The sequence below is a fragment of the Erpetoichthys calabaricus genome, chromosome 11, assembly GCF_900747795.2.
Source record: "Erpetoichthys calabaricus chromosome 11, fErpCal1.3, whole genome shotgun sequence".
NCBI lineage: Eukaryota > Metazoa > Chordata > Cladistia > Polypteriformes > Polypteridae > Erpetoichthys > Erpetoichthys calabaricus.
In genome coordinates, this window is record NC_041404.2 from 10,906,605 (window position 1) to 10,926,392 (window position 19,788).

Below are 19,788 nucleotides of genomic sequence, written 5' to 3' on the forward strand. Positions count from 1 at the left end.
ATTAAACAAGGATAGGAAAAAAATCAAAAACTTGGATTACTTAGTATCTTAATTAATGAACAGAAAAAAGACTCATGAATATAAATATTTAAATAAGGAATGCTAAAATTAGTGACTTTGTCAAATAAAGAAACACAGTATTGAATATTGAAAATTTAGAGGTGAGTGTTTCCAAAAAATGCAGTGCAATCTATCAGCTAGGAAGATAAGTTGAAAATCTGAAAGGCAAGAACAAACCCCACTGCTGGTCCACTCTGTGGATTTGTGTGTGAATTACAAAAAAGAATAATAATAATCACAATATTGTATTATGCTTTACAGTGCTCTTTACTTCGGATTGATTTATGAGCAAAGAAAGAAAGAACCTGAAATGCAAATTATACAGTGAAACATTACTCACACTCTGTGTTAGAAAAAAAAAATTGTGCTTGCATTCAAACAAGCCTTATATCATGTGTTGAAAAGCTGTGCCTGGAGTTATAAATGAGAAATAAAAAAATAATAAAGTGAGAGTTAATTCCAAAGTCTGCTCAATTACAGTTGCAACAAAGATCCTTATGAGTAATACAGACGTTTCCCCCACGGCAAATAATGTGCATTTTTTATATATACTGCATTTCTTTATTCTATTCAGGGAATGCGAACTAAAGTTTGTGTGAAGTGCTCTAGATGAAATAAAATGCAGGTGGAGAAACAGAAGGTAGGGGCATGTCATGCCAAGTCACCCATAAATTACATCACAGCAGATAATAGGCCCAGATTCATGTTCAATGGGCAGCAAATCAATAGCACTATATATTCAGTTCCAGTCCAGTTAATCCCTTATTTCATTGTCTACCTGCAATTTCTTCCCAGTGATAGGGACCCTTCTGTGCCTCCTGTAGGGAGAAATCAGGTGCAGCGGATCCCTTATTCATTAACACACAGTACAAGGAAAGCTTGTACTGTCAGAAGAGTGAGAAAGAAGGGGAGGTGCATATTTGAGTCAAAACGGAAAGAGACGCAGGAGAAGTGCGTTAACATATGTGGCCCAGCTGAGTCTTGTCATCATGTGTGTCTACAACCAATTTGCTTACGCAACACTTCTTATACTGCAGAGCATAAGTGCATCCTCCTAGTCCCTCATTGTGCAATCCTGCGGCATATTCCTGGGATTTGTTGGCTTCAGAACATTTATCACACTAAGCAGAGCTAAGACAGGTATTTTCAGCTAATCAGTATAGGATGACGATCTACAGAGATTTCCTGGAGCAGCAGCCTTCCAGGTGCAGCGAGTTGAAAGCCATGGTTGCACCTGCAATTGTCATAAGAGGAACAAATCATCAGGGGTTTCTACAGGCACAAAAATTGCTCTTTGTCTGATCTAAGTTTGCTTTGTTCTAACTTGCAGCTCACATTTTAAACATTTCTATGGATTTTTAAGATAGATACCTCCTCAAAGCAATCAACGCAAGTAATGGCACACGAGTATACATATCTTGAAATTGCTGACTGTATATAAAACTTACTTACCGACTCTACTGTGGAAAATAAACACACGGCTTAGGGGTCTTCAGGACCATACAGCCTCATTGGGCTAAAGAACTCCAGTGCCCTGGGTACATTTTTAGGATGCTGCACCGTTCTTTGGAGCAATCCATGGTGAAGAAATGTCCAGCACTGACTGCTTTTGTCACAAAAGCTAATAAGCAGTCAAGGTCAGCAGCAAGTTGGCATCACGCAAATGATAATTAGTCAAGGCTTTGTAAAAATATGCCAACTGCACAATGCTGAAAAATGATGAGCTCACATTGCTTTAGTTTGTAAATTGCATTGTTCTTTTGTAATAAAATTTTCATTAATGATAAATAATAAGTTAGACTAGTGGTTGGTAAATAATGCTTGCATTTTAAGAATTAGTCATCTTTGTTAAAATTAAGCATGCATTATTGTATTGTAACATAACATGAGTTTGTCAAGTCTATTTAATCAGTTTGGGTTTCCAGTGTTCTGGCAACCATCCTGGCAGCATCAGGTGGAAGATAAGAACTAACAGTCAGTGCCCTACCTCAGTGCCCACTCACCCACACAGCTACACAGGGCCAAGTTGGAATCACCAGTTAACCCATCATGCACATCAGTGGGATGAAAAATTGAGTATCATGAAGAAATCTCACACATACACAAAAAGATATGGATGGACTATGATGGACAATAAATAATTATGTGCTGCGTGTCCCCTATATATTATGCATGTATCGATTAGACAAATAATACAATGGTTGTTTAAGCTTCATTGTACTTTGTCTAGCATTAACTCTACTATAAGATCTGCTGAGCTGTTTGGTTGGCTGCCTGACTGGCTAGAACCGGTAAGGAGGACTGTTTGAGGTGAACATGGGCCAAAGGTGGAAAAGCATGAGATAGGTCCTGTGAGGGTGTTGTCATCAGTAAAACACTGACTAATGGAAGAATTGCGAAGAAAGGTAGGGAATGGACTGCATTTGTATGTTATGGTATAAATGTCTATGCAGGATGACTTAGGTCTTTGATTATCCTGTTTGCCTTTCTAAGGCAGCTAGGGTTAGAGCTGGTTATATTCTGTGCCACCTTCACCACCCTCTGCAGGACTTTGTAATGTTGAGCCGACATGGTGCCATACCAGGATATGATGTAGCCAGTGAGGATGGACTTCACTGTGCACCTGTAGATATTTTATGGGAGCAAACAGAGAAATGCAAGCTGCCCTTAAATATCTGAGGAAGTAGAGGCGAAGGTTGAACCTTTTTGACAAGATCTAAAATGTATAGTGTCCACTACAGTTTGTCCAAGAAAGTTAAAGCTTCAGACCTTCCCCACAGCATCCCCGCCCCAGTTTAATTTACTCTTTGTCTACTTGCTTCATCTTTCCAATGTATCTGCAGAGTGCTTTGCCTTCTCTCAGACATTTGGATAACATACCAAATTAAAGCTGTATTGCTCTTAGAACTTTCTTGTAAATTGTCCTTATGCTTGCTAAGTATGCTCTCTCCATCTTAATCATTTTTACAAAGGAATTTAATTCAGAATAATGGGAACGAGTGTAAATCATTGTTTGTCCTGCAGGGTAGCAGTAATTAACTGTCAGTAGCCCTGGATGTATTCATTTGTTGCAAACTGCTTTGTTTTAGAAAGTCTTTTTTGCGAAAATGAATAGGTCAGGGATCTAGAAGCAAAGCATTTTTTAGTTGTTTATTTACAGATCTGCGGCACAGTGGCGCAGTGGGTAGCACTGCTGCCTCGCAGTTGGGAGACCTGGGGACCTGGGTTCGCTTCCCGGGTCCTCCCTGCGTGGCGTTTGCATGTTCTCCCCGTGTCTGCTTGGGTTTCCTCCGGGCGCTCCGGTTTCCTCCCACAGACCAAAGACATGCTGGTTAGGTGGATTGGCAATTCTAAATTGGCCCTAGTGTGTGCTTGGTGTGTGGGTGTGTTTGTGTGTGTCCTGCGATGGGTTGGCACCCTGCCCAGGATTGGTTCCTGCCTTGTGCCCTGTGTTGGCTGGGATTGGCTCCAGCAGACTCCCGTGACCCTGTGTTCGGATTCAGCGGGTTGGAAAATGGATGGATGGATGGATTTACAGATCTTAGGGAAATGTTGGATTATACATGATATGTGTGTGTATGTGTTTATATACAGTGACAGTATATATAATTTATTATTCAATAAATATCATTTCTAAAAAAAGTATTTAAAACTTATAATTTATTTTGATCATAGCATAGAATTAAGTCTTACAAGTAATACTGATATTTTCTGTAAAGTTTATGGAACTGGAACCATAACTGAATCAGGGTAAGGAGTACATCACATTAGCTGATTCATATTTTCTACTAAGTAACATGAAGTTATCTCTTAATATATTCTTGTTCATCGTAGTGTCAAAGTAGTGACAGGTTGCTTGTTGTTTGGACATGCACATATAAATTTCACTATACTCTGTACACCTGAGAATACTACTACTGCTACTACTACTGCTACTAAATGTTGAATATACTATGAATCAACTTTGCACATACAGTGGAACCTCGGTTTGCGAGCATAATTCGTTCCGGAAACGTGCTCGTAGTCCAAAGCACTCGTATATCAAAGTGAATTTCCCCCATAAGAAATAATGGAAACTCAGATTATTTGTTCCACAACCCAAAACTATTCATATAAAAATGATTAATACAAAATATAAAGTAAAAATACATAAAACAAATTAACTTGCACTTTACCTTTGAAAAGAATCATGGCTGGTGTGAGTGAGTTTCTAAACTCTTGTGGGATTGCACACAACGGGATGACACGCTGAAGAGCGTCCCAAACCAATCGCAGTCTCCCAGCGCTGTAGCAGTTCTCCGTAAAAGCGAATCCGAAAAGATCGCGGACATGCTATAAGCGCCTGCCGTCAGTGGGTGATACAAGGAACATTATAAATGTGCAGGGCCCTGCCTGACTGCTGTGTCTGTGTATAAATAACCGCGCTGTTGCTGTTTCAAGCTGAATAAAGCTGGTGTTGCTAAAGTACTGAGACTCAGCTTTGTGTTTTAGCGTGCAAGATGGGGACTCGCACGTCACAGCACACTTGCGTGCGCGCGAGCACACACACACACAAGTGCGCGCGAGCACACATACACACACACACACGAGCGCGCGAGCACACATACACACACACGCGCACGCGCGCACACAGTCACAATGCTAATGCTGTAGTAAACACTATATGCTCGTACGGATGTTGACTATATGAGTGAGGCACGCCGACTCAGACGGAGAATAGGAGACGATTGCCCACAATCCCGCAGTGAGAGAGAGAGAACCATCAGCTCAGTTGTGATCACATGACGCTCAGCAGACAAACTACTCGTACTGCAAGACCTCACTCATTTATCAAGTGAAAATTTATTAAAAATTTTTGCTCGTCTTGCAAAACACTCGTAAACCAAGTTACTCGCAAACCGAGGTTCCACTGTATTGTTAAAAATATTCTGAATACACACACCAGAAGCCATTAAATAATATTCTGATTAAGCAAAGCGTTCATTTAAAAAGCAGGAGATTATTCCTAATTAACACTTGGGTGAGGCAGAGGCCTGAAGCCAAAGTATCTTACCATGGGACAGTAGGTGGTTGAATCCTGAAATGATGTATAATTATTAATGAATCCCTAAAGCTGACAATTTTCTTAGTAAGGAAGAGCAGATTTCTTTACAGCCAAAAAGTGTTGTATTTTACATAAATGCTAATACCCAGCCTTTAATTTGATCAGCTCAGGGAGGACTTGACAACTGACTGGGAAGCTAAGGAATTCACTTACACTACTTCATATGAAAACATTTTTACTGAATCTTGAAACAAAATATACCATAGCTGCTATAAAATAAAATTTAAAATATGCAATAGCTGCAAGATGCAATTAAAGGTGGCCAAGTCTGAACAGAAAAGCAAGGCTATGGTCTGTTTCAGTGAGCAACGGTACCAGGTCTGCTAAGCTTCTCTCTACCTACTGATATGCCCTGGCTCCTGAGACACACCTTATTAAAGGGAGCCTTGCCAACCTAAGCAGACATGTCCTTATCTATACCAAAATATCCACCTCTCTTATATACATACATTCTCAAACCTTCTTAATTCATATCAAGTCTCTAGGGGGTCAGAGCCTGACAACACAGAGCACAAGATGGGAACGAACGAACCAACCAGGTCCCATTGGATTGCTTATGTCGCACATGCTGGAACCCAGAACCACTCACCCGCAAATTTTGGGGATGTGGAAGCAATACCCAAGAAGATGTGAGGAAGCTATAAAAACTCCACACAAACAGCAACTGAACATGGGATTCAAACCCAGGATGTTGAATCTGTGAGGTTGAAGTAGTGAGCCACTGTGTCATCCACCTTCCTTACAAAGTCAGTTAAAATCAGACTGTGTCCTTTACAGCTACATCTGATTCACTGCACTGCACACATTTTGTCTTACTCGGGCAATATTCTTTTTTAATTCTAATGTGCAATCAGTTAAAAATGTATATTGAAGTGCTTCCTTCTTTAATATCACAAAAACAAATCCAGATTTATTAAAAACAATATGTTTGTTTATGTTCGATGTTTGTTTAAAGTAATATACTCAACCATAAAATCTAACACACCACAGTTCTTATTATCTTTGGACACAGAAAAAACATTTGATATGATTGAATTGGACTATCTATTCACCACATTGCACAAATCTGGGTTTAGTCCAAACATATCTGCATGGATAAAATTAGTTATTATTTCAAACTACTTCAAACTAGAACATGGTACTCAACAAGGGTGCCCCTATCACCATTGCTCCTTGCAGTCACCATTGGCCATTCACTTTTCAAATGTATCTGAGATAAAGAGGCCTACCAGAGAAGGACTTGAACAGAAAATATCACTATTGGTGGTGAGCAAACTATATGGTGTTCGCTTTGCCTTGAGTTTGTTCTCAAATATTGCCAAACCTGGCGAAATGCATTGAAGTCAATAGGGATGGACTAACTGAACTAGATTCGACTGGATTATAATGGTGCAATCATCTTTAAAGTGTCCCTGAGGGCTAGGGAAATGTCTGCCAACTATACTGGACCAATTATTGTGGCCAAAAAGGCAACCTGAGCTATGTGTCAGCAGTGCCAACGATTGTACCACCATGCCTCTGTGAGATCAAAGAAGAAAGAACACAGTCAAAGGCGCTCAATCATAAATTTCGTCAAAACAAAGAGGAAATGCTGAAATCATAGTCAACAGTCACAAAAAATACATAGGTTGTTGTATGTTGATTTATGTGAGAAACTGTTACTTCATGTGCTTTTCCACACTGCCGCTGCTGTGGTATCACACAGGGCAATTCACACAGCAACAGATGTTCTATGTTGATTTATGTGAGAAACTATATTGATTTATGTACTTTTCAGAGTTGTTTGGAAAAATATTTAGCCCTGGGAGAAAAGGCAAAAAAAATCAGCCCTAAAAGAGGTAAAGGCAGAAAATTAAAAGTGGTGTGTTCCGATTGAAGGCTCATTCTGATTTTTAAAGTTGTGCTGAAGGCTCTTCAAACTGTCTGTGCTGATGCTTGGCACTTTGTCTTCTAACAAGAAGTTAAAAACGTCTTGTAAATAGTAATAAAACTTTAGCTATTATTATAATTTAGTAGAGTCTCCTATGTTTGGGTGGGGGGGGCATCAGGTTCTTTCAAGGTTTATTTTCATTCTGCACATGGCTAATTACACATGCGCAGGCTACGCACCTCCTTCTCTTATGTTGATGTGGAAGATCGACCTGCACATTTGGTTATTTATGCTGAATATCCATCCATCCATCCATTATTCAAGCCGCTATATCCTAACTACAGGGTCACGGGGGTCTGCTGGAGCCAATCCCAGCCAACACAGGGCGCAAGGCAGGAAACAAACCCTGGGCAGGGTGCCAGCCCACCGCAGTTATGCTGAATATGTTTCATAAAAATAAAATTTGAGAACCTGCATTATTTACTTATCTGTTAAGCTCCTTAATTTGAGTTCACCTACTAAACACACAGTATTAACGTGCCTTATGGCATTACATTTTATAGCATTTGTTTTTATGGAAAATGTAAAAAACTGGCTATAGAAGTTCACCAGCTGCCTTAGCACCTTTGGTTTCAATGAAGTCTGTATGTTGTGTTTAAATCTGCATGGATTTTCTATGTCAGCCACAAGTTTCTCCCAGTGTTCTGCAGTGTGTCAGCCAGTAGACTAGCAATACTGTGAGCATGATCGTGTGTTCTTCATAGTGCCAACCACTGCGCAACTGTGCCTTTGTGAGATCAAAGAAAAAAAGAACATAGTGACAGATGCGCAAGCTTCGTAACCAGTCTGTACTGCAAATGTTCAGCATTATAAACCCAGCGGGCAGTCCCATCCAACATTGGCTGTTACAGCTCTAGGGGATGTCGTGCTGGCCTTGCAAAGCATTTTGGCATGCTGAAAAAAAAATTTCTCCTAAACCATCTGAATTATCAGTAAATAATTCGATGAACAAGGGTGATTGCCAATGTAGCAAAGTTGCTGCGAATAATGCTTTGGCAAAATTTGTTGATCAACACTAATCACTATATGCAGATGATATGGTACTGTACTGTATATATCAGACCCACGAACTTAAGTACCAGTAGTCCTTAGATAGATAGATAGATAGATAGATAGATAGATAGATAGATAGATAGATAGATAGATAGATAGATAGATAGATAGATAGATAGATAGATAGATAGATAGATAGATAGATAACGTTTACCCCCCCGGGTGGAATTGAAGAGTTGCATAGTGTGTGGGAGGAACGATCTCCTCAGTCTGTCAGTGGAGCAGGACATTGACAGCAGTCTGTCTGGAGATGATACTGTTTAGTGGATGCAGTGGATTCTCCATAATTGATAGGAGCCTGCTTAGCGCCTGTTGCTCTGCCACAGATGTCAAACTGTCCAGCTCCATGCCAACAATAGAGCCTGCCTTCCTCACCAGATTTTAATGCACTAGCAGAATTTCAAAAGATATCTGGACTCAGAATTAATCTGAATAAAAGTGTGCTTTTTCCACTAAATTCAATGGCATACAAGACTAGACAGGAAAACTTCCCATTTATTTTAGGAGATCAGTTTAAATACCCCAGGGTAAACATTACAAGTAAATATAAAGATCTTTTCCAACAAAATTTTACTTTCAGCATGGACAAAAAAAGATGGTCTACCCTAAATTTCACATTACCAGGGAGAATCAATACTGTCAAGATGAACATCTTTCCCAAGATTCTATATCTATTTCAGAGCATCCCCATATACATTAACAAATCATTCTTTAAGAAATCAAACTCAATCATATCCTCATTTATTTGGAATTTGAAACATCCAAAGGGTGACTCTACAATGACCTAAAGAAGGAGGTGGCATGGCACTACCTAACTTTCAATTTCATTACTGGGCAGCAAATATATAAGCTATACAGATCTGGAAGTTTACACAAATTGATGAATATACACAAATCTGGTCTGCAATAGAAGTAAAGTCTTTCTGTACTTCTTTATATGGCCTGCTTTGTGCCCAATTAAATACAAATTGTCATCAATAAACTAATAATCCAATTGTCCATCAATCAATGATTATGGAACCAATGCAGGAAGCACTTTAAGACAGAGAAGCTTTTATCTGTTGCACCTCTACATGATAATCATCTTTATCTACCCTCTCAAACCTACACAGTATTTAACCTTTGGAAAATGTCCGGGATTAAAACACTTAGAGATCTGTATATAGATAATGTCTTTGCATCTTATGAATAATTACGCAAATTTAACTTCCCATCAACAGAATTTTCCCACTACTTTCAAATGAGAAACTTTGTTAAAAGGAACCTGCCTAAGTTTCCTCCTTGAAGATTCAGACAACATCTCAATAACATCTCAAAAGTCCCTTCCTTTCAAAGATCCCAGGGTAGACAGGGAAAGGATCTTTCACATAACATCTCTGAAACAGACTGGAAGGCAGCCATGCACAAAACTCACTCTAGCTCCATATGTGCAAAGCATTCAATCATTCAACTTAAAATCTTTTATCAAGCTCGTTTATCTTGGTTAAAATTGTCCAAAATGTATTCAGGCCAAGATTCAACCTGTGAACATTGCAATCGAGCTCCAGCCTCACTGGGCTATATGTTTTGGGTGTACACCAAATTAACATAATTCTGGACAAAAATCTTTGCATGCTTATCAGACAGCCTTGGTGTCACAATCACCCCTAACCCATTAATAGCTGTGTTTGGTGTACTCTAAGATGGGCTTAAAGTGGATTAAGACAAACTGGTTATAATTGCCTTTACCACACTATTAGCATGCTGGCTTATCTTACTAAACTGTAAGACCCCCAGCCCACCTGTTATAAGTGACTGGGTAACAGATCCCCTATACTTTTGACTTTAAAATACTGCCTATGATTTACAAAGCCTTAAATAATCTTTCTCCATCTTATATTTTATACTCCAAATCATAACCTTTGATCTTCAAATGAGTGTCTGCTTATAATTACAAAAGCTAAACTTAAAAGAAGTGGCGAGGCGGCCTTCTGCTGTTATGCACCTAAAATCTGTAAAGTTTACCGATAGAAATTCACCAGGCTAATACGGTGGAGAACTTTAAAAAACTGCTAAAAATCCATTACTTTAATATGGCTTACTCATAGCTTTATTTTAGTGGAACCCTGATATTCTGCATATGCATTTAATTATCATTTTTTTCATGGCTCAAAAATCCGTACTAACCCCTACTTTCTCTGCTGTTCTTTTTCTGGTTTTCTGATTTCCACCACCACCTGATCAAAGCATCGTGCAATCCTTGCATCAATGGATTGACGGCCAGAGGTCCACATGACCATCATCGTCTAATTCTTCCTTGTGAAGCCTGAAAACTGTAAGGACTGATTGACATCATTGATGTTAGGTAGAATGCCCAGTGGGGGCTCGGTGGTCTCATGGCCTTGGAACCCCTGCAAATTTTGTTTTTTTCTGTCCTCCCTGGCCATCGGACCTTACTTTATTCTTTGTTAATCAGGATTGCCTAATTTTTATGTTTTTTCTTTTCTCTTTCTTCATCTTATAAAGCACTTTGAGCTACATCATTTGTATGAAAACGTGCCAAATAAATAAATAAATGTTGTTATACTACTTGAAATTGGAAAGAAATAAATCCTCACTTAGAGGATCTGTTTAAAACATTTTTAAAATATTGCAAGGTCTAATTAATAAAATTTTAGATTAAGCTTTTAAATCAGGGGAAAGAATACTCTCTCTTCTTTGTTGTTCTTTTAAAGAACTGCTCTTGTTGTTGGCTCTCCTCTCTTTCTCTTGGGTGGGGGTTGCATTCAGATATTTGACTTGATTGTATGTAATGTTATTTTATTTGTTATAAAAGTAAGTCTTGATTGTTTGGAATGTTATTTTTTTTTTCAAATAATATTTATATTGAAATATTTTTTGTGACTGACTTTTTACTCAACCAGAATTAAGCTGAAATATATATACGAGTATATATATATATAACAAGCAAACATATTTTAGAAACAGAATTATAAAAAAGAGGAGCAAAGTCACTCCAACCCACAACATCCTAACCCAAGAATAAAATAAAATTAAGAAACAAGAGACGCCAAACCACCCTAAAAAGAAAGGGGGCAAAGCAACCAGATCAGCTGTATAAGGAAATCACAAACTAAGCATTGGGAATGAAGCAAATACAATGAGCCACCTGGCTCTGAGGCAAACTTCCAGCAAAATGGCACTTTTCTATGTTGGGGCTGGAGGACCCATCAGTTCTAGCTGCAAAAAGTTCAAGAAAAGTTAAATTAAAAAAAGAGAACTTCCTTTAATAGAGGGAGAGAGAGAATAAGAAGATTTCCAGTAAATGCCTAATTATATATTTTGTGCTCAGGCAACTTATTGGTCATCTGTGCATATCAACAATTAAATACCTGAATTCAGTTTCAGTGTTCTGTATAAGACCCCATCCACGCTGTTACGTTTTCATTTTAAAAACAATGATATTAGTGTCCGTTTTCACCTTTTGTCCACACTACCTTGTAGTTTTCAACCCAGGAAAATGGAGACTTTTGAAAACACTCTGCAGAGCTGTATACTTCTAAAAATGCAGTCTCAGTGTTGAAATTTGGATGGGCAAAAATGCAGATTTTTGAAAACACAGCTTCTGATTAGTTTGTGTTTATTATTTGGCTTTAACTGATTCAATCCCACTCATTACAATGCCTCATTCCTTGACTGGTCACTTTCCTTGGAACAAAAACATATTCCAACATAGCGGGCAGAGAAAAGTTGCTTTCTAAGTTTTTCATGTATTGCTTACCTGTATGTATCTAAATTGCATTCTGAACCATTTGATTGTCACATACATGTGCAAAAGGCAAAATATTTACTAGTCACTACAGCTTTGCAAAAAATCCTATGGCTGGCACTGTTTCTATCCCTTCAAGGATTTTTATGCAGGCAAACGTTTACATCATATGCATTTTCGGTCATTTTAGTACTTAGATAAACAATCCTAAAACACTACTGTGGATGAAGATCATTTTCAATTTTAAAAGTCTTTTTAAATGAAAACATAATAGTGAGGACATAGCCTAAGACAGTGTTCTTCCTGTGCTACTAAAATAGCCTTGAAATTAGCTTGACTGCAAACATCTGGTTGGGTATCTAATTATTTTACTAAATAACAGGCTGGAAATTCATAGTAAATAGCTATACAATAAGAGGAAGAAAAATGGAACCCTTTATTCTTTAGTTTGTCCTTATTTTTCTCTCTTGCAATTTACATTTTTGGGGGAGAAACATGATAGTCTAAAAGCTCACATTATTTTCAGCTTTTCCCCAAGTCATGTTGGATTTTTTTAACAGACATATAAAATGAATATTCATTAGATTCATAACTGTTGCTATATTATCGACCCATGAAAATCAAAACAAATCAATTTGATGAAATAGACAGGGGAACTGAAAAATCTGGCTAATAATGCTGGTCAGATTTTTGTTATATTTTCTTCAAGTAAATCTGTTTTTGGCAGTCAATTCTTCTAATGAGCTAGAATGCAAATTCCTAGTGACACAGGCAAGACTGGTAGCTGTTTATTGCTACATAAGCTGTCACCTCCTATCTCGTATATTCTAATTTGCATTGTGTGAAGTGGGAGGTGGGAACTAGCAAGAAGACTTTGAAATACTTAAGAGGTGACGTTTCATTTTCTCCTTTTCCTATAATCTCTGGTTGACTTTCCTTAATATGCATTTACCATCTTCTCCTTTGTACTCTTATTGCTGTGATTGATTTAGTCTTCTGTAGCACTTTAATGTTGATTTTATAATTATGTACAAAACAAAAGTCAAAATGGACAAAAAAGACTTATTATTGGTAAATATAGACTGTTAGGGTCCTTATGTGAGCTTTGAGATGAAAGTGATTTTCCCTTGCTTTTTCTCTAAAATTAGTAAAGGACCGGGTACTCACTCTACATCACCTGGATTTCAACCCCAGTCCCAAAGGAATCCTGTAGCTGCAGGTATTTGTTCCAACAAAATCTGTGATCTGTTTTACTTCTGTATGATCGCATTTTTCTATTAGCTTCTGTTTTACATTCTCTTTCAGCAGTTACACGGTACAGTAGAATGCGATTTTTACTACTTTCAGAATATGTGTATTTTTGCCATAGTTTTAAGTTCTTAAATTTTAATTCTAATTCTCCTATTACTTCATCTTTTTTATGTCCCCTTGATAGATAGATAGATAGATAGATAGATAGATAGATAGATAGATAGATAGATAGATAGATAGATAGATAGATAGATAGATAGATAGATAGATAGATAGTTCAGCTTGTCATTGATGTGGACGCCCAAGTTTTTGTAGCAGTGCACCACCTCCACATTCACTCCCTGATTTGTGACCGGGCATAGAGTCTCCTTGGGGTCCATAACCAGTTCCTTAGTTTTTCTGAAGATAAATGAATCAAAATAAAGCATGTTAAAATGCAAAATTGAGTCTTCTCAGACTAGAGTCCTATTTAGAGTTTCCAAAATGATGGTTCTTCCGGTCATATGGTAGCCGGGCAGGAAGAGGCAGGTCCAGGTGGGAGGACACTGGAAGGGATGATTTAGGAGGAGAGCTGTCAGTCTTCCGGTCTGCAGAGTGAAGAAAAGAGACAGCATTATCACACAGCTCCACTCCAGCTTTAGAACACCACAGTTTTTTAAATTTTTCTTATAATTTACTCAGTAGGAATGCAACAAATGACCTAAATGGTAAAAAGATAAACAGTAAACTGCAAGAGGTTTAAATTTAAAGTTTAGGTTAGCAAAAACTGAAAAAATGTAATTTCAGTATATTAGCAGTGGGCCTTCTTCAAGGAAGAACTAGTAGGTTGCAACCTACAGATGTTCTGCAGCAATTAAAGTAAATTAAGCCTTCCTTGCAAGTTGAAGCAAACAATTTGCACAGGTGTCCCAACTTCTGTTGATTGCTTAAAAACCCTCTGTTTGTCTTAAAGCAGAGTTGGAAGAGACTGTGTTAGTAGACTCTGTGAAGTACTGCGTGGACAATATTACACTGTAGAGAGTTGTAAATACCAGTGATAATGGCAAGAAAATGGCAATTAACAAATTAAATGAGACATACCAGTATTACCCTTAGAAATGTAGGCCTTTCATTTAGTGAAATTGCAAAAAAAAATAAATCAAAGTATCAGTGAGTACAGTGGTGTCCTACACAATCCAAAGGCAACTGCAAACTGGAAGAAACTCTGATAGTGAAGAGATCTGGTGGACCCAAAGTCACCACCCAATCAGAAGATAATTTTCTGAGAGTGTGTAATAGGGTCCTCACAGCACCACAACTTCAAGTACATCTTAACAGTTATCAAAAAAGTAAGTATTAGTTTCTACTATGAAGAGGAGACTTTGTGCTGTAGGTTTGACGAGGTGAGTGGCAGTAAGAAAGCCATTCCTTAAAGGACAAAACAGGGCCTTGAAATACTGGCTGTGGACTACTGCAGACTAGTCTTATGGACCAATGAATGAAAATTTGAAATCTTTGGTTCATCACACAAGATGTTTGTATGTTATCGAGTTGGTGAAAGAATAGTAACTCAGTGTGTGACACCAGCTGACAAGCCTGGAGGGGGAAGTGTGATGGCCTGGGGTTCTTTTGCTGGGGGGCAGAGTTGGTGACTTGCACAGAGTGACTGGCATTCTGAATAAAAAGGTTTACCAGAGCTTGGTTGTTATATCAGCAAAAGGTAGCTACTTTCATTAATCAAAAATTTGAATATAATTGTGCACACTTAACAATTGCTTATTTGCCATTGCTTATTTATTCTATGCCTTGATTTCATGAAACATTAAGACTGCATGCATTTCCATAAAAACTGAAAAAACTGACATATTCTAAAACATTTGACCAGTAGTGTGTGTGTGTGTGTGTATACAGTATATATATTTATACTGTATATATATGTCAAATGAAACTGAATGATGAAAGGCACTGGGTACGCTTTTGACTGGAATGTAACAAACATTAATTTGTGTTACCTGGAGATTATTTAATGTTTTTTTTAATCTTGGTTTTATGATATTCGTTGAGTTTTTTCAGGTCCTCTGATTATTTAATGTGTTATTTACTACTGGGCAGCTGAAGTAGCTGCAGCCTTTCATTATTCCTTGTCTTCTTGTTAATTGATAAAGAGAGAAGTGTAGAAGAAAGGAAGGAGTGATCAGCTCAAAGCAAATATGTTAAAATGTTAAGTAGGAGGAAACTGATAATAATGCAAAGAAGATAAAGAAAATGAATGAGAGAAAAGGCAAACCCTTCTTTATGTACTGTATGACAAGGGAGTATGTAACAGCATATTTTACAGTCTGTTAAGCCAAAGACAGACAAAAACAATAATTTCACATGGCTTGACTTACACTGCTGGTCCTTATTTCTTTTCTTTTCTTTTCTTTACATTCACTTCTCTCTTTGGAAATATGAGGCATTCTTCTAACAGCTCTTTGTCAGACATAGTTTGTAGTAATACTCAGTAAAACAAAAGTAATAAAGATAGTTTGACTGATTATCACTGTCACTCATTTGGATAACTCTGCAAAGCAAAACCAAATGATGTGAAAATTTCCAGTCTGTTTTATTAATGAAGTACAGCTTGTCTAGATGAGGCATCAAAACTGCAATGACTTTGTTGGCTTAAGGGTTTTGACAGTCGATTCACTTGTGCTCATGAGTTTACTCCTTTTCTTCTCTCTCCGTCTCCACACTTTTGCCCTCTATAGAAGCTCTTCTCCTCAATCATCTAGTTAATATTTGCTTTAAGTTTTATAATTTGAAGATATTTTTACTATTATTAAAGTAATGTCATTTTGCCACCATTTTGTGCCTTTGTTTTTAAGTGCTGCCATTTTTTATGTCTGTATGCTGTGATTCTGGGTGGTTGCTGCGAATGTCATACACATGCCTTTGACCTGTGACATCATGTTATATAATAAGACCACATAGCTACCATACTGTCCAATCTTTATTGAAAAATTTGTTTTTGAGCACTTTTCTACTTATAAAATGTTGCTTATAACTTTAATATTGTTTCATGACTGTGAATTTAGTGAATTCATTTAAAGTTGGTGATCCATCTTTTGATGTGGACACCCAAGTATCCATAACAGTGTACCACATCCACATTCACTCGCTGATTTGTGACTGGGCATAGAGTCTACTTGGGGTCAATAACCAGTTCCTTAGTTTTTCTGAAGCTAAATGAATCAAAATAAAGCAAAATTGGGTCTTCGCAGACCAGAGTCCTGTGTTTTGATCTTGTTTTGACTGACCTACTTTTATAAAGTTCCTTTAATCTGTGCCACTTAAATTAACAAAAATGGCCTTGTAGGACGTCTATGGTAAAAATCCCAATGGTCAAGACAATCAGAATGTTAGTCCTTCTTTATTAAAAGGGAAGAACAAAGTTCCTATCTGAATTAGTAGGGGGTGTCTGTTCTTATTTGGTCTTCACTGTAATCTTTTCTTTAAGTGTTGAAGATTGCTTTTATGATAACTGACTGCACTATTGTATAGCTTGCATAATAGTGTATCTTATCCTAACAGACGGTCAAAATGCTGCATACAGCTTCATTCCTTCTAAGTCTCCAATAAATATCAAGAATACTACACCAACACAAAAACAAAGATAACACTGGTTAAGAGCTTGTTTGTGAATTATTTTATGTCCTATTAGAGATTAAATGATTTAATTTGATGCATGAAATAATCCCTAATAAAATATTCAAACTTAAGTTGGTGAGGTATTATTAGCTAAAACAGGAAAAGGGCAAAACAAAACCCATCTTAACTCAAAAAGAGCCTCAAATAAACTTTAATATGTTTATTAACAAATTAAATAAATAACTCCAGCAACAGAAAGCATCTAAAAATCAGTTATTCAAACTTAAAGTATATAAATGAAGAATGAGAACCAAGCAAAGAATTTCCTTCAAACTTAGAGAAAACCAATTTAAAAAAGATCAAGCGAACAGTAATTAAAGAAACCAAGAACCAGTGTGTAAACTTACAGCAAAGTAAAGTGGGAGTCATAAAACCTAAAGAATATGTCAAAGCAAAGGTCAATACCAGAAAATTTCAAATTCAAGTGCAAATATCAAATTTAAGTTCAATTAAATAGGAGGTTTCTGAAAAAGGAGCCAACAAAAATACAACTGCTAATTCCCCATCCACTAGCAGAGGCAAGCATGGGTCTTTCAATGAACCTCTCAGGTAAGTGCAGCCCTAATGACCACAGTGCCTGAGAGTCCTAATCCCAAACAAGGCCCTGGCCTAAAGACACATAATACAGTTGGGATTAAGAGACCTGGAGAAATCCAATCCTATCAATCCAGTCCCAATGGTGCTATAGTCCATGAAGATCCTTGGCCGCCTTCATGATTCAGCTTTCTTGTTCTGTGTCTCTTGCTTTTTTTCTCCACCCTCTCACTTGGAGTTTCCTCAGGTCAACCTCCACTTCTTCCTGTGACCTCTTTCTTGGTCTTTTGGGTTACTATTTAGTGAGAACTATAGCAAAATGACACCTTTTATTGGCTAACTAAAAAGATTACAATATGGAAGTTTTCGAGGCAACTCAGGCCCCTTCTTCAGGCAAGGTTACTATTTATTAATTTCCTAATGGTTCTATCACTATCTAACCTGCCCATGGGTTCCAGCCATTGCAGCTTTCTGACATTCACTTCCATCACTAACACTATATTCTTATATAGCTCCACAATTTTAGCATTAGTCCTTATTCTTCATGTACAATTTTCATTTATGGCCGTGAAAATATTTCTTGAAACTTTTCTTTCCCAGGATCACAGCATGTTTTCTTCACTTTTTGTTACTGTCCAGCATTCAGCCCCATACAGAAATACTGATTTCATCATGACTTTATATTTCTGTATGTTTAGCCTTCTAGTCAACATACTTTATTTCAATAATCCTTGTAAAGCATAATAGTACTTGTTTACCACCACTAGTCTTTCTTTACTTTCAGAATGCATCTCATTATAAATTATTTCAAAATATTTTAATTTATTCAATGTCTCAATTTTTTTATTGCTGCACTTCAATGTTGGTACATCACTAAATCTCACATTACTCTTTTTGCTTATCATGTACTCTGGCTTGTCTTGATAGCTTTGTGGAACTATTCTCTTAAAAATAGGAGAAATAAAAAAATTTAAAAAGTAGAGGTAAAGGATTGCATTGATATCATCTTCTTCTTCTTCTTGTTTCGGCTGCTCCCATTAGGGGTATATAAAGAAAAACTTAAACAGGGTCAAGGAGTTGCTGTGATCCTAACATCTATTAGCTGCAGGGGCAACAACAAGCCAGTAGAACAGTAATTCTAAATCTGTGTGGTGTAATAGATAAGGAACTGGACTGTGAAACACAAGCTGTTGGCTCAGTTTTTCATCACCAACCCACAAATTACCCCAAGTAGATCTTTTAAGCTGTCTGGGTTCAAATTGTAAAAAAAAAAAAAAGCATGTAAAAAATGATACTATACAGCTGCACTTATAAAGTGTCTTGGATAATGTGGACTATAGGAAAATACTGTATAAAATAAAGGTGATTTTTGTTTGTTATCTGAGTTTTTTAAATTATAATATATATTAAATCTGGGCAAAATGATTACATCTTTTTAAAATAATAATATCTGCATTTTACAGGTGAAAACACTCCCTGGAACAATGACTCTCTTGCTTATAACCTCAGTTAGCAACTAAAAACTTCCACAATCAAAACCACATGTCACAAAATAGGTAGAAGTAGAACATGAAACTTTTAAGCTAACATACATTCTTGAAGCAAAGATCTGTTATGAGTTAGGAAGGTAACACATCATCATCATCATCGTCATCATCAACAGAATAAGAGTCTCTAGTCCCAGCAGCAACAAAACACACTCGAAACCCCCAGCCCTAACTTGTCTCAGGGTGGCTTGATTCAGAATTAAAGGACCAAAGGCTGATTTGATGATGATTAGTCGTCAGTGAATTCCAGCAGAAGTTAAGTTACATGTAAAATTATTGGAATAGTAGAGAGTGGCAATGTGGAGCTCTCGAGCGCAGTTTGGTAGGTGCTGTCTCAATCACCTTAGTCAAAGTTTGTTTGTAAAAGTTAGTTCATTAAACAGTACAGTTACCATGTGTGCTTTTTAAGTCTCAAACTGTGTCTAAGCAAGAGCTTGGAAGCTAAAAACAGTTATGTGAAAGAATCCTGAGCCTGACTTTCAGCTTTTCTGTTTTCCTGCAGCCTGTCTTTGCTTTTCATGTTTCTGCTTGAAAGGAACCTTGTCTTGTTCAGTTCCAAAATCGTGATTTGTCTTTTCATATTGAATATGACATTAAATGCAATACTATTGGAAGGACAAAAAGTTTTAGATTTGTATGTAAATTCAAGCTAAATCTATATTCTTCTGAATGACTGGCTTGAGTGGAGTACCAACACAGAGGCTGTATATGGGAACAGACAGAGTCACCTGAATCTCCTGTGGAGTTCGAGGTCGTATGGTGTATGCAGCCCACTCTTACATGTTTTCTACCAATGTGTACTGGCTGTGTATGTTTCTATGTGGTAGTGTGCTGGAGAAATGGCTACTTCAATCTTGGGAGTCAAGCTGGAGGAGGTGCTAGAACACTCAAG